Here is a 16159-nt window from a genome sequence, read left to right as displayed (position 1 = left end):
GCGTATATAGCGCAGGGGCTTCACTACAGCGCATTCATTGCAACATGCACTGCACCACGAGATCCTTGTTCTGTTTCAGTTCTTTATTAAGATGTGTAACAGTATTATAAGCTTCTTGGAGCATGCTCTCCACATCGATTTTTCCGTGGCGGTTCATTGCTTTGTAGCTGGCACTGAATTAAATCTTACACATGCCACAACTGACTGTAATGTTCTTAGAGTATAGGGAACCCAAGCTCAAGTTTCGCCGCTCGATGGCAGCGCCGTATTCCTGGCATGGTGGCGAAATGTGAAACGATGGGACGTCGCCGGAGCAGACGCTCCGCTAGCTCCCTGTACACGCGCGGCGATCGCGTTGCGCCTGGCGGTTATTTGGCGATACAAAAACGCTTCCGCTGATGCGAAACGGATGTACTAAGTAGCATTGTGTCATGGGCAGCCACAATAGTAGGCGAAGCGCCAAAAGACGAGGCTCATATGTGAAACTTTGCAGATTCCTTTGGAAGCGTTTCCACAAGACCTGTTTTCCACCGCGTGACAGCGTTCTAAGAAGTGTCGCGTTCTTTGTGGAAACGAAAAGAGCTAATTTCCTCCTTCTCCATAAACTCAGAAATGTCGACAGTTGACAAAGACGGCTTGGAGAGGCATCGAAAGAGTACAGTGGTTTAACACCATGCATACAAAGCGAAGGGGGTGGAGGAATATCCAGCTCTTCGCTAACCGCGTGTCTTGCTTTGCCGATTTTCTGTGCTCTCTCCCTGCTTTGCGAGTGCTCTGAAAGCAACCAAATCAACAGATATCCAGCGAGCGACGTCCACAATCGACAATGTTGTGTGAATGTACCCTAAGACCAAGAAAATATCTAGGAACGAGACCTTTTTTTTCCTTAAAAAAAAAAGGGGGGGGGGGGGGGACATGCCTTGCTGAGCTGAGACTTTTTTACAGATTTCCGCAAATTAGCCAATAAATGAACCAACGTTATTATTATTCATAACGAAAATATGTCGGAAGTGCAAAACAAAAGCGATCCTAGTTATGGCTCGATTGACAATACTCGCGCGGAGCACCCTATTCGCGTCACAGGTTTCGTTAATGCAATCCAAATAGAAATGAAGCACCACCATTTAATAAGAACCGAAATAAAACACGATTGTAGTACAAGCTTGGATTTCCTCTGCCTTCCGAGCCAGCGAGCCGGTTATGTCGCGTGCAGCGCGTGGAGCCCACATATGCTTTTGAGACTGCTAGCGTTCGTGCCTTTGAAGAAACACCTCCTTCGGACTATAACTTATTCTTCTACTGCAAAATTTGCGTTAGTAACGTCGTTATAATAAAAACAAAACCGTATACATATCTCATATGCTACAGGCCAAAACGATGATCAACGAGCGAGCCGCTTTATTTTAGAGTACTAATAATACTTTTGCAGTTTTTAAACATATTATATACAATAATATAATTACATAGGAGACTTACCTCGAAATACACTTCCTACGTTTTCGCTAACGTGGGGAACGCATTCACAATCAGTATTTACTCATCGCCGTCTGTCGTCTGCTGTGCAGTACAAACGTGAATAAAAATTTTCTCGCCTATAATTACGCTTCCTCCATGGAAATACGCGGCAGGTTGTCCAATAATCAAGACGGAATGCAGGCGGCATGTCGCGATGCGCCTGCGGGGGTGCGTCAGGGCGCGTGCTCGTGCGAGAGAGAGCGCGCGGCGCTTGCCGCGAAGGCAGCGAGCCAAGCCGGCGGCGCCCCACTGTGTATTTTTCTGCCACAGATGGCGCTGCCTATCAGGAGCCGCAGCGCCGCCCAGCGATGCTTTGGGAGCCTATACGGCAGTAAGGCCCGATGAAGCACGCATACAATAGTGGCGTGTTGCTGGTGCGTATTCATCGTATAACATGCATGCGCTGCAGTAGAGAATTCATGTGTTGTGATTGCTTTAATACAACTATTATTTGTTAAAAGTATAATGCAGTGTGCTTCATGTTAGCATGCATACCTAAGGAATGCTTAAAGGGACCGCTTTCGTTGGATAATACGATGCAGTGCAGGACCCCTGTGGTGCGGTTGTTCCTATATCTAAAATAATTTTATTGGGAACGTTTCAGCAAGCATCAAGTCGCAGTACAAGGATGATCTATACAGCAACTCCAAGGATGTTTCTCTGCGCGTATACCATTATTTGTGCCTGCGATGTATGTTTTCTAAGGATCTTGGTAGCAGCAAACAAATGCTCAGGATTGAAGCAACCCTGTGTCACGCATACAGCAAGGAAGCTTACTGATGCGTCTCCAATAAAAATCAGCTGTATTTCATCTCTTGGCTCTTTTTTTTTTTTTTTTCGTTTGCGACCTCATCTGCATGACACTTCATAATAATTCTCGTTTAAGACCACAACAAAATGTCAAATTTCAGGAACGACATCATCTCTATAGAATTTTTCTGTCCCACGTCTAACTCCCGATCCAGTCGGCCGCATGCCTAACTCGGGGTTGTCTTCCTGCCCGCTCCAAATCCTCAGATGCGGCCCCTTAGTATCTTTACAACGCAGGCTCCGTGCTGGGGTGAACAAAGGGGACTGACAAAGCATGTGTACTAAAATGCTATATTTCTTACATTTGCAAATAATACACATTGGGCCGGCTACCTACAAAGCATCAACGAGATCATTAATCGCAAGAAAAACGCGTTTGCATCTTCTCGGAGGAAAAATATTGCAATGTCAGCCACCGCCATTATTGAGAAATTCACGTGCAGTAATGTTGATACTTGCGATACTTGCTGGTGCACGCGTTTTCGTCAGGTGTTATGAACTTATGAATACACGTAAGCATTCTGTAGCATTATGCGCAGTGTTTCGTCATAACTGTCTTTTCAACACTTGCAATGACTACAACCAAATGTTGCACCAATAAGTGATAGTCCCATCACGTGGATGGGATTAATATACCCCGTAAGCTCTGCTTGCCAGCTTGATATGACACACATCAGTAATAGCAAAAGCAGTTGGTTCTTGTTCTATAATTGTTCGACGGATCGAACACTCGCCAATGAACGCGGCCATCTCCTACAACCTCATTTTGCTCCTTACATCTTTCCCTCTTTCCATAGTACGACCTCTCCAGATCTGAGCTCGTTTCACCACTCGTCCCATGAATGTGGGTGGCGCCGACAGGGGGCACCTGCGTAATTGTTGACTGCGTCGTCCTGCCCGAGCCCCACAGGCCACACACGCTCGTCGCCCGGTCATACCTATAAATTAATTTATGCCCGAGACCACCTGCGTGGTACCCCAACCTGGTCGGAGCGGAGGTTGCAACACGCACACTGCAAACATGCCCGCGGGCTTGAAAAACACGCAAGTGCATGCCGTGTTAAGGCCGCTGTCTACACGGGCGCTGCGTCATCCGGAGATGGGTAGACACGCCACACACAGCTCGCGGTGTTCAAGACCAAATGCGAAGAGAGCGCGATGACTCACACAGCTGCCGCGTTGCTGATATGTAACCCCACATACGTGTTCAGGGTGCACGGTCTGTTCATCCATCGCCAGTTATGGGCGCTGCATACATATGCCGATAGCTGTGTACACTCAAACTCGACACGGTTTTACGAATCCAACTATTTTATCAGTACGGCATGTACCATTCTCGTAAGGCATATACCACTTCACATATCTGCTCCTCTACACAACATCATCACAAGTTACTTATAACACACACACACACACACACACACACACACACACACACACACACACACACACACACACACACACACACACACACACACACACACACACACACACACACACACACACACACACACACACACACACACACACACGCGCGCGCGCGCGCGCGCGCGCACAGACCCCCCCGCACACACACAGGCACGCACGCACGCACTCGCTCGCGCGCGACAACATACTACACAGGGAATGGACGATAACACACGAGGCCAAATTCGGGAATGTCCAAATAAAATCCCAGTCCAAGTCTAAGTCCGGGGAGGCCGTTCGATGCTCACGAAGTTATACCGTTCCGCAGCAATGGCCGCCCACCCCAGTGCCCAGTTTCACGCAGTGCTCCCACCACTCCGCGTAGAAGGTGATGAGCACGTAGCGCGCGTTTTTGACCACCTGGTCGAAGTTGGACGGGTTGGCGATGACCTCCAAGTCCGCAATTTCTATTTCGGTCAGCATGAACACTGTGTCTGGTTCAAACTTTGGCTCCTTGGGCTCGTCCTCATCTTCCTTTTCCCTCTTCTTGCTCGACGAGGAGTCATCACCATCAGTCTCGACCTTCACAGACTCATCTCCCCGATCACCGTCGCCACTGCTGGTCCCCGTAGCCTTGGTCTCGTTCTTGGCATCTCCGTCGACGTCTCACGTTAGTGTGGGGTCATTTGGCTCAGGCACAAGCGTGAACTTGCGTACGTTCAGAGTTTGTTCTTTCTGCCTGGCATCTCCATCGGGTACCTGGTCTATGTCGTCGCATGAAACCTGCCCTGCAACCACAAGAGCAAAAACCAAAACCACTCTTCCAGCTTTCGAATTGAACGCCTAGACTTTTTCGACGCTTCACTCCACAGACACATGTTTGTCCAGCCAAATGTTAGTCTCGGTAAGCTGCTGCAGGCGCTCCACATATGCAGCGGAGAAACCACTGCTCTCCTGTGCGAGGTGGTCGCCCGTATCATGCTGCAGTTGTTGCTTCCTGAGCCATTCTCGCAACTCCCACTCATAGCACACCAGCCATTTCGAGTGGGCCAGACCACCATCCACCTTGACTGCAGGTAACAAACACTCCAGCAGCTCCCGCTCCTTCCGACCAAAAACCTCTTTCAGGCTCTGAATTTCTTTAGCATGCCTGGCTTTGAGCGTCTATAGCTCCGTACTCACCTCCTTGGCTTGGGCTTTGATTTTGCATTCGTAAGTCCCCATGGCCTCTACCAACTCGCAGTTCTTGACATGCTGGTCGCTGTTCTTGGTCCGCTGGTTGGTCCAGCTCGCGACGCAGCTCCTCCACAGCAGCCTCACGTGTGTAGGCAAACCGCTGTTCGCCTCCTCAGCTTCCACGTTCTTTCATGATATTTCGCTCCCCTCCCGGATGTGAGTCTAGAGTCTCTCGACGGGCGCGGACAGTCGGGCACGTAACTCCTCGGCCGGGTGGGCCTTCGGCTCGTAGCGCTGCTCCAGAACGTCCAGGTCGCGCCGGAGCTCCACCCGCTCCGCCTCCTGCACCTTTCTAAGTTCTTACACTTTGTCTTCGGAGGTAGCCAGTTCGTAGCCAGTTTTCGGGCCTCCTGGTCGAGCTGCTGCCGCAGTTGCACGCACACAGCCTCCAGGGTCTCGGCCTGCCCCTGAGCCAGGCGAGCCTCCGCCGCTCACGCTGCGGGGTCTCCCGGTGGGAGTATACTCCAGCTCCTCCTCTTGCGAGCGCACCAGTTCACGCACCGAGGCCCAGGCCCGCTGTAGCTCCACCTCCAACTCCTTTGGCTCATCATCAAGCCTCTGCTAGGCCTTGAACCTCTCCTCCTCTTGCTACAGTCCTTGCTCAGCTGCTCGTCCAAATCCTGCCTCAACTTCTTCACCTTGATGGCGTTCGAGAGGGTGCGCTGGCGCTCAGCCTACAGATCGCGATCCCACTCGGCCAGCTGCCTCCTAATGTGGGCCTCTTGCTCAGGGAGAGTAGGAGTGTGCCCAAAAGCACCTAACCTGCTATGTCCAGGTCGGTCGGCACTAGGCATCCAACGTCGTGCCGGGGAGAACTGCCACCGCCCCAGCGTAGGCAGTCAATCGGGCCTCCGAAGCGTCCATGCGCTGGGATATTAGCTCCAGGAGGCGCTGAGCACCAGCGTTCTGCTGCTGGGAAAGATCGAGCCCCTGCGAGTGCTTAGGCCTATAGCGGCACCGGCCTCCGCGCGTTCGGCCCCATCGGCTAGTGGTGAACGAACGCAGAACGTCTGCCCAGTCTGGAGCCTGGTTCTGGGAGCGGATGTGGGGCATCATTCCACTGCTGCCACCAAAATGTAGCGGTGTATAGGAAGACACTAAGGATACAGACACAGGCATACCACAGACTCCATTGTCCTTCTCTTTTTTCCTCTCTTCTCATATGCACTCGCTTGCCCCATGCTTCTATTCCGCGCTTAGCACGTGACTATATATATATATATATATATATATATATATATTGTCACGCCTAAGTTTCGAAATTCGCGAAAAGAAGGAAAAAGAAGTGGAAGAAAAAGAACCGTGGTGAGCCTTGATGGACTCTCGGTTTCCCCAACTCAGAATAAACGCCTTGTTACGTACTCAGTACGTAACTTTACATTCCACGCGTTACGTACTGTTACGTACTCAGTACGTAACAGTTTAACGGAGATGCTGCTGAGTTCATCCCGGTTTTATCATCTAGAAATCCGTGCGACGATTTTGACGCCGTAGTTGAACATACTTGTTATGGGGGTGTTAGGGGCCGAGCCCGAAGACGCCTATGCCCGGGTCACCAACGTGCCCTGAGAAGGGGGCGGGATGAGGCGCCACGAAAAGGAGACCGTACACATTGCTAGCGGGAGACAAACTGGCCCTCCTCGCTGTACGCGGGGAGAGCGTTTATTAACTCTTTCCCTTCCCGCTTCTTCCCCTACGCAGACCGGTTCGGCTACCGTAGAGAAGACGCTCTGGCGGGGACACATGGGAGGGATCGTCACACTACTATAATCACCTACTCAAAGAAAAGTGCCTTGGTTCCCCGCTGCATCGTTTCAGTGACGAGGCCACACCTTGCTGTGGACAGCATAGGTCGGCAAAACCACGTGTGCTCACTCAGGCAAACTCAGCAAATTTGGTCCATCTGCGGGCTTACTCTCAGACTCACAAGGCCCGGATTCACTCACACTCATGAACTCAAACTCATGCAAGCTGGCGACTCACTTGGGCTCACTCAGACTCATGAACTCAAACTCACGCATGATGACGACTCACTCGGGTTCCCTCAGACTCATAGCTAATCTGGGCTCACTCATTTTAACTCAGGACTTATCTGCACTCACTCACTTCGACTCACGACTCATCTGAGCTCAGACTCATCATGGACTCACTCTTCTCAACGAACGACTCATCTGAACTCACTCATCTCTACTCACTGATTTTTGACTCACGACTTATCTGCGCTCACTGATTTTAACTCACGACTCATCTGAACTCAGACTTATCTGGACTCACTCATTTCAACTCACGACCCATTTGAGCTCACTCATTTCGACCCATTGGGACTCACTCATCATGGACTCATTCATTTCCACTCTCGGCAAGCAACGAGTGACGGTCCTAAAGCTTGTATAGGTAGGCGAAAGGAAGTGCAGAAAAAAATGCGGGAAATAAATCGAAAAAAAAAAGTGTAACATTACATGACTAGCCTGTTTTCTTCAGTAATGAACAAGTTGAAAGATTACAGGAAAAGGAAAAAATATGGTTGGGATTATCTCTTTTAATCTGCTTATAGTACGAAAACACGGTCTCTTTAGCTATAGCACGGGCCAAATTTTGGAAATGGCTATTGCCGATTTGGTGGCTGCCGTCTTGTCGGGCACAGTCAATAATGGTTGGATACCAATTGTAAAGGTGAAACTTCGAAGGTGGCCTGGGCCAAATTCTGGAAATGGTCATGTCCAACTTTATAGCTACCCATAGGGTCGAGGATAGTCAATGCAATTAGGAACTGATCGCTTTTGATGTAAATAAGCCAGAATCAACATTTGAGGGTTGATAAGCCGTGTGTGACCCGAACCAAAATTTGGAGGTCACCATCGTGTTCGCCGTAAACGAATTATGTTGTATGTTCATTTTGGTCCGAAATCGGCCGAGGTCAACCTACCGGGGTGAGTGGACCAAGTTTGAGGGTGGACACGGTTAAATTTGGAGGTCACCATCTTGTTCGCCATGGGCATATTAAATTGGGCAGAGTTTTGCCTAAATCAGTTGAGGTCAAATTTCGGCGGTAGGTGGGCAAAATTTAAGGCGGCTCTGGAAGTCACCATTGTGGTTGCCGTAGGCGAACTATGTTGGACAGGTTTTGAACCAAATCGACCGAAGTAAAATTTCAGCTATACCAGAATGTGTTTAAATTACCCTCTTACGTAGCCACGTATTTGTGACCTCCTCAAACAGCCTACACAATAAGAGCAACGGCACACAAAAAGAAATATCGGACAAGATTCTTGGTCTGTGGTGTGAGCCTATGACTTCTTTCGCAATAAGAAAGAACGTTAAAAATTGTGGTTACACAATGGTCTCTTCGAACTTCATTAGCCTGATATTAGTAGCTGTGCATGGCTAGCCTGGCTCGTTCGCATCGCTGTGCACCAATGAGCAGCTAACCCGTGAAATCATTTGCAAGATATTCCAAAATAAGTAAACAACAAACGAAGAACTATATAGCCACCGCAATACAACACGCCAACGAGAACAAATGTTCAACCTTCATTAATCACCACAGTCAAAATATTTGCGTAACAAAAAACAACGCAATTTCTCTACATCATCAGCTCACCAAGAAGCTTATTCATTAGTATAATTACACAGGCAATTCGAGTCCGCTAGGATCTAATTAGCGACTTGTGCTCATTACTCACTCGATCACTTCAGATCATGCTTCTTCAACCTCTGAGCAAGAATTCATTTGATTTCATAGGAACTTTCTAGGTCGGACTCAGCACGACTCAGATCATATAATCTGAATGCAAGTCCGGACTCACTCACGACTCAGATCATGATCTAAATGTGAGTCCGGACTCACGACTCAGATCATGATCTGAGTGTTAGTCCAGACTTACTCACGGCTCATATCATGATCTGAGTGTGAGTCCAAACTCACGGCTCAGATCACGATCTGAGTGTGAGTCCGGGCTCACTCACGACTCAGATCATGATCTGAATGTGAGTCCGGCCTCACTCACGACTCAGATTCTGAGTGTAAGCCTGAGTGAGGCCGAGTGAGTCCGCCGACCTATGGTGGACAGTGAACTATACAGAAGATCTAGCCGTGTTGCTCGCCCATTTTGAGGAATGTTTGTCGATTTTTGTGGCTACACTACAGGTAGCGTGCTTATGAAGAGAAGGCACATCCCAGTGCAGAGTCTCGAGTTAAAGCTATGGTTAATCCGTCTCTGTCCATAACCGAGCGCCGAATATTAATTGATCTATATACTTTCCAATCAAGTATCCGTTTTCGATTTTTCCCGGGATCAGCCGCCAGCGATTCGAATTTCTCGTGTTCTCGTGTTTATCGTGCGACTGATATTCGATGCTCTCTGCAGACATTGCAGTTAGCTTGTGAGCGTTGCCGCTGATGCCGATATTTTTCCACCTTCTAAACCCCGCTCTGAGTAAAAAAAAAAAAAAAAAAAAAAAAAAAAAAAAAAAAAAAAAAAAAAAAAAAAAAAAAAAAAAAGAGGACGCTATAATCTATCAGTGCAGTATAAATTCAAATTCTTGTTAGTATCCCTTGAACATACAACAAAATCTCAGGACGCTCATCCCCTTTACAGCTTTTGCAGTTCGTTCCCACTGGTAGCCGAAACTAAGAAATCCCGTCGCGCGGTGCCGACACACCTGGGACTGACAAAAATGTGATAGCAAGGGCAGGTTTCGGTCCATACAGCGATGGGCAGGTCCTCCGGGAGCATAATCGCGTCTTCTCACGGGCAGAGCTTTTCTACAGAGACAGGGAATGGGCAGCTCGAGTAGAAGTGGCCTTGTACAGTGCACACACGGGCTGCGTGCTTCTCAGCGGGCGGCCATCCACGCAATCACCTGTTTCCTCCCTTCGTCCCGTCCACACGGTGACGTGTTGTGACGCACTGCACGCCCGCTGCGGACCGAGTGAACGATGGAACGAAAAGCGGCAACAAGATTGCCATGGAGCCAAGGAGCAGGGTGAGTGGCGAAGTCGCTCCTCGTTTCCTCGTTAGGCAAGGCTGACAGCTCGAGTCACGACCACGGCGCCTGGTGGTTCATTCGGGAGAGAGGAGAGAGGAGGGAGGGTGGGAACGCTATCCCCGGACCCCCCTCCCCTTCCCCCTCATCAGTGGAGGAGCAGCGCTCCGAGGAGCCAGAGCTTAGCCCGTTCGCAATCGGAAGACAGCACTCCCATGACGACGAGCAGAGCGCATGCCAACCTCTCTAGTACCTCCCTTTCCCATTCCTCTTACTTTCCACCCCCTGCGTTCCGACGTGTCAGCGTGCGCTAGAACTCTTGAAGGATGAGCTTTCGCCGATTATGACGCCTCTATATACAGTCTCACCCTTCTTCTGCCGCTGCCCTCACTCGCTGCCAGTCTCGTGTTGCCGTAAGCTGACTGGACTCCTCAGCATTCCACTGGTAGCTGTGTTTTACGTTCGTGCTTGTATGAGACTATGAGGGATGTATGACAATGACGTGATGGTTGGTATGGCGTTTTGACGCGAACGATTAAAGCCTTACTGGTATTCTCATCAGTTGCTCTGCTCGTAGCACGCAGTCTAGAGAAGAAAATGGTTTCAGTTAATGCTTCCTCAAAACGCCATTCCATTCTCTTCGGGTATCTGCTATTCCGCAACGTGTTCCCAGGCTATACAACGCTAGACCTAGTCAACATCCTCAGGTTATGCGTAGTTTGCGCTTCTTCCATGGCATCTGCATGCTTCCTTCCGGACCAACGCCCCATGTATCTTTGCTGGCCGCAGTTAAGGCAATTTTTTTTTTCCTGTCTTTTTCATGCACTTTGCACCGAAACTACTCTTTCCGAACGTCGTCGCCCCAGCCGGACCTCTGTTCTTATACGCACGCACCCAATGTCTGATGCACGTATACATGATGGACGAAAGGATGCCCGTGCATCTCGTGCTATCGCGGGGATGTTTATTCACGTGCACCACATTAATGATGCATGGTTAGGAGACGGGCGTGTATAAGTAATAAGTACGGGCAAGCTTGACGCACGCGCAATGTTCTCCGAACGCTGGGAGCATTCGCACGATGGCAAGAAAAAAAAGAAAAAGAACCAAAACGAAAACACTGCTGCGGGGTCATCACTCTACGAACTGGGGCCCGTAATCACTCGCAAATTGTTCTCATGGCGCTGCCATGAGGGAACGGGTGCATGCGCGCTCTCATCGCCTCATCTCATACCACAACAGACAGCTTGTTTCTTGCTTTTCGTCGAACGTTGCGTGGTCTCCTCTTTCAATTTGCTTTGTTTGTTCAACCCTTCATTTCTCTTCCATGACGACGGTAAAATGCGCCTTGCCCCCCTCACTAACCCTTGTCATTGCTCTTGCCCTACTCCATCCTGCAGCGCTTGCCCATCGTATACACCCCGTCCTCTCCTCGTTACAAGCGCAGTGAAGCTTTCATTTCATGTGGCCCGAAGTGCGTCATTTACGGCTCTCTGTCGTTTTCGCAACAAGAATATATACATACTATATACCTCCTGTCCACCGCCATGCGTTTCACGCGATCTGTGCCTGCAATTTTTGCGTGTTAGTTTAGTTAGCAATGTGCTCTCGGCAGTCCATTATAGGACAAACCATCTCTCCTTACAGTACCACTTCCCTCCCTCTTTATTGACACTAAAAGACGTCAACAGTGGCCGTTGTGTGCTGCTGCGCTACAGAGAAAAGAAGGCGACGGAACACTTTTATCTTTTTTTTTTCCTGCCTCTATTCTCGTTATATGTCCATCTAGCGTGAAAATAATAATAAAATAAGAAAATGAGACGAGACACAGCGTCGCCAGAGTGGTCATTTTCTTCGTTCGTCTCCACCCCGCAGTTGCCTGGGGCTTGTTTGCCGAAGTACCTCGGATGTAGGCAGAACAGGGAATGAGGAGGTAAAAGGCAGGGGTGAGAGGATTAGAAACACAGCGACTGAGTTTACGACGTGCTCACGGTGCAGGTCGAAGGCGCCCCCTCGCGCCGTGATTATAGGCGTTGAGCTGATCAGTTCGACACGGTGGTGGTCTTTCTTGTCACACCATACATGCCACCGTATTCGGTTATGAATATATTTTTTTTTCGCCTCTAAGCCATCTCTCCTGCTTAATTTTGTTGATCTTGGCATATATTGCTATATCTTTCTTGCCTCCTTTTTCTTTTTTTTTTTTTTTTCATAATTGCTACCGTTCTTCGCCTCCCCTCCTTTCAGCTCCTCGTTTGCTCCTATGAAGTGTCAACCCCATGACACGCCATTTATGAACATGCTGAGTATTCCGTGCGCTTTTCAGCGTTTGTGTCACGCTTCATGATCTTCTCAAGATGCTTCGCTATTTAGCTTTTTGTAATTCAACGGAGCTTCTGGGAAGACAGGCGAGGGGCCAAGTATAAATAAAGAGATACTAATAAAAAAAGACCCGAATGAGCCTCGTTTTGAGAGAGTCGAGCAACGAGAGATGTCTGAGCCTTCAGTGAGGCGGCGATGGAGCACAGAGAGAGGGGAAACGTGCATGAGGCGCTGCTCCTCCGTGAGGGAGGACCACCGTGGCTGCGTATTTTCCGGACGCGCACGAACTGATTGGCCGCACGCTGCTGCAACTCGTAAAATAACTCGGACCCGCCACGGCTACACCTCCCCCCTCCCCCCACCCGTCTGTCCGGGAACACACACACGCACCACCGTTTTTTTTTTTATTATTATTATTATATTCATCACGGGCTTGCACTTTGGTTTGGCCTTCGAGACTGCTGTATTTACTATTTTTATTTTGTGATGTTCGATGCCCTTCGGAGACCTCCGCCGAAGACTATTCGAGTTGGCGCCCAGGTTCCTCCTTGTTCGGCGAGCACGTGTGCCTACGTATCTGCATGTATTTGTGTGTAAGATGTCGCTATAAGATCCTGAAACGCCTTTTTTTTTTCTTTATTTTTTTTTTTTTTTTGCTCCCTCAAAAGGTAACTCGCACACGCATGGTGCAAGTATTCAGGAACCGAACGTTCCTTCGGTATTGTCGGAAGTTCATTCCGTCATGTGCGCCTTTCATCATACTGTGATGGTATTTTGGTTGTTTTTGGATTCATTGTATATCCAAACCAACAGTCACGTTCACGGCAGGTTACTACACTGCATGGATCTCGCTCACCACTAACAGATATGAATACACATTCCGTAATATACCCTGTGTTTGGCGCATGATAGCCGTAGTTGCTTATGCGCCCTAAAACCACATGTAACTACCATTCCGAAAATCCGTAATATGCCAAATAGCCTATACACCACGTGGTGTGGTGATGGAAGGGCCTGCATCGTACCATAACCACCAGAAACCTAACCGAAAGGCAGAGGGAGACCAAACTGTCAAACCCCGTACAACCAGCGTGCAGATCAGCTACAGAGCACCATAGTCATGGCAAAATGAACTCGGTAGATGGCACGGCTTCCTGGACTGAGGAGGATGCCCGTGCACTTCGGGCGAATATTTCACGCCTGCTCTGACTAAACGTTTACCTCTCACTCCATACGTTATCATGTTCCTTTCTTTTTCTAAGGATTTCGTTAATTTTGTGGCGCGACTGTTGACCTTCGTGACGGCTGTGCACGCCATTCTGTGTCATTTACTTATTGTCCACAGACGCGGCTACTGCGCGCCCTGGCGATGTTTGGGTTTGGGTTTATGGGTCCATGGGGTTTAACGTCCACCCAAGCTTTGTGATACCGTATAGCAGAGGGCTGCAGATAATTTCGACCACCGGGGTTTCTTTCAAGTGCACACATCGCACAGCTACGGGCTCCTTGTCATCGATGAACATGCAGTTTTAATGTATATGTGCAAGCTTTAGTTGCCTCATTAGTGGCGTTGGCAGGAAGTGTGAGCACGAGTGATACCAGAAATATCACGTGACTTGGTATTATCGAAATTGTGATGCCACTGTTCTTTTGTGCAGCGTGCACATGCATAGTGTCGTCATGACATTTCGCTTCCCAGTTAGCAATCAATTTCAAGTCAAGTTTTGGGCTAGTTTAGGACCGATATTCGAGCCAGTGACATAGCTTATGTAGTACCTCCAATTGTGACGTCACCTTTCATCGTACAATGGACTTTCTTATCTACACTGTGATGCAACCGTTCGCCGTAAAGCGTTCCTAGTGACGTCATACGATCTCGCGCTGGACGTAGCATACGTCTCTCTTCGTCACATTGCAGGCTAACTCGCGACAGGAATTCCAATCGGAGACATATGCACGTTTAATGCTGCAAAGAAGCGCTGCCCAATATTGACATTGTTTTGGCGGTGGCCGGCCCTACATAGGACCAATGCATTGTCAATACTCTTCAAAACTGCGCCGATTATTTTTTTTTCTGCCTTAGTATACCTTTCCTTTAATTTTGTTTAATACCCGCGACGCAACCATTAATCGCACAACGTCCTGGTAGTGTCATTCGATTTCGCGTTCATACAACATATGCTGTTTACAGCCATGCTTAGAGAGTGTATACAAAGGAATGGAACGGGAGCAGTTAGGCATCAGGGTAGATGGAGAATATCTCAGTAACCTGCGATTCGCTGAAGACATTGCTTTGTTGAGTAACTCAGGGCATGAACTGCAAATAAGGGTAAATGATCTAGGCAGGAGAATTAAGCAGAAAGGTAAGCCGAAAGATACAGAAGACTAAGGTAATGCTGAACATCCTGGCAAAGGAACAGCATGCAGTTTAAAATAGATGTAGCGAAGCGTTGGATGTGGTAGGCGAATATGTCTACTTAGGACAGGTGGTGACCTCAGATCCGGACCACGAAATGGAAATAATTAGGAGAATAAGATTGGGATGGGGCGCATTTGGAAGGTACTCAAACATTATATGACTAGCAGTTTACTGGTATCACTCAAGAGGAAAGTGTATAACAGTTGCATCGTGCCAGTAATGATATACATGGGCCTGAAACATGGAGGTTAACGAAAAGGGTTCTACTTAACTTGAGGACAACGCAGAGGGCTATGGAACGAAAAATGGTAGGTGTAACGTTAAGAGATAGGAGACGTGCAGAGTGGGTCAGAGACACAACTCATGTACTGACATTCTAGTAGAAACTAAGAACAATAAATGGGCATGGGCAGGAAATGTAGTTCGAAGAGAGGATAACCGATGGTCTCTAGGGTCTAAGACCATCTCTCGAAGAGAGAGATGGTCTCTAAGAGAATGGTTTTTAAGGGAAGGTAACCACCGTGCAGGAGACGGCTGAAAATTAGGTGGATGGATGAGAATGAGATTAGGAAATTCGCAGGGGTCAAGTGGATGCTGCTAGCACAGGGCCGGGTTAATTGGAGGAAAATGGGAGAGGATTTCACCGTGCAATGGGTATAGTCTGGCTGATGAGGATGATGATGATGATATCATACAGCTCCCAGACAAATTGGAGGCAAGCTCATGACAGGGATTCCGCAAGCTCACGACAGGGATTCCAAACGAAGATATGTGTTCAGGGCGTTCCAATGTGCGGAGTGCATGCATCCGTACTCGGCGTATAAAGTGACCAAAGCAATTATGGGAAGACATGCGCATGCACCTAATGTATATGTATGCGATTCTAAAATGGTCAAAACATTGTTAACAGTGCATGTGTCCGCACTCGGTACATTAAGTGGTCAAAGTTTTGTTCAGAGCGCACGTATCCACTCTTGGTGTGTAAAAAACAATCACAGTCAACTTTCGGTGTTTAAAAATGGTCAAGACAACATTCGGAATGTTTATATCCACTCTGTGTATAAAATGGCCAAGGCTATGTTCGGAGTGCATATGCGCCCGCAACCGGTGTATTACGCATGTGACCAAGGCAATGCTCAAATTGTGTATATCCGCACTTGGTGCATAAAATAGTGCGTATACGCAATGTTCGGAGTGTATGTATCAACACATGGCGTGCAAGAGATTTAAGATCATTCATTAAAATTATCGTTAAACACTGAATTAAGGGTTTAAATTACAATACTGAGTACTTTCATGGAGATTCCGAAACATTAATTAAGTTAAATATCAAAAACTGCTCCAGAAGCTAATGACAATGTATTGCAATTGCTTTCATAAAATATTCTCGTTAATTTTTAATTACTTTTTAATTTGCTGCATCGAAGGAACAGCTGAAGTTGAAAGCTGGCATTGAAATGTTCG

The sequence above is a fragment of the Amblyomma maculatum genome, chromosome 3 (assembly GCF_055883805.1).
Source record: "Amblyomma maculatum isolate TAMU_Amacu chromosome 3, ASM5588380v1, whole genome shotgun sequence".
Lineage (NCBI taxonomy): Eukaryota > Metazoa > Arthropoda > Arachnida > Ixodida > Ixodidae > Amblyomma > Amblyomma maculatum.
This window is presented reverse-complemented; position numbering follows the sequence as displayed.